Below are 403 nucleotides of genomic sequence, written 5' to 3'. Positions count from 1 at the left end.
TCCCCTCGCCGCGTTCCAGCCGGGGGTGGCTGCGGGCCGTCCCGATGCCCTGAGCGCTGCCTCCACGGCTGTACAGGGATTTTATCCAGAGCCGGACGGGGCCGTTCTGAGCAGCAGGAGGCGGGGCCGAGCCGCAGGGCGGGGCCGGCCCACTCGGAGGGGCGGGGCTTTCCCCGAGATATAAGGGCGAGCCCGGGCGCTACTCGGCGTTGGGAGCGCGGAGGGTAGTTGCAGGTGGGAGACGGGTGGGACGGCGGCGCGGAGATGGAGCTGCTGCGAACCATCGCCTACCCGCCGGGCGGCGGCGGCGCCTCCAGCACTACCGCCGCTGCCAGGGGCTGCGAGGCTGCCGTGGGGAGGGCCGGCAGTGCCGAGCCGCGTAGAAGGAAGGCGGAGGAGCAGC

This window comes from Meleagris gallopavo, chromosome Z, assembly GCF_000146605.3.
Source record: "Meleagris gallopavo isolate NT-WF06-2002-E0010 breed Aviagen turkey brand Nicholas breeding stock chromosome Z, Turkey_5.1, whole genome shotgun sequence".
NCBI lineage: Eukaryota > Metazoa > Chordata > Aves > Galliformes > Phasianidae > Meleagris > Meleagris gallopavo.
The sequence above is the reverse complement of the archived record's forward strand: the minus strand, read 5'-3'. Positions refer to the sequence as shown.